Genomic DNA, 303 nt, shown 5'->3' with positions numbered 1-303 from the left:
AATTCATGTATACTAACAATGTATGTAAATAATTTATAAGTTCTCACTGAATCACAACCGTTAAAAGTTTGACTTTTAGGATAATAGTTATCCTTATAATTGGTTGTGATTGGTAAATATAATTAAACTCTTATTCATCTCGAATATTAATAAAAACTCTAATCCACGATTCTGTATGAGATGTCCTCGATTGAGTTTCTTAAATTTATTATTTTTTATGTTTATTAAATTACATTTTTTATTTTTGTTTATAGACCTCTTATAGTTATTAATTTTTTTTTTGGTAATGCAAATATAGTGATG

Source organism: Cicer arietinum, chromosome 4, assembly GCF_000331145.2.
Source record: "Cicer arietinum cultivar CDC Frontier isolate Library 1 chromosome 4, Cicar.CDCFrontier_v2.0, whole genome shotgun sequence".
NCBI lineage: Eukaryota > Viridiplantae > Streptophyta > Magnoliopsida > Fabales > Fabaceae > Cicer > Cicer arietinum.
Note: the sequence above shows the minus strand (reverse complement) of the source record.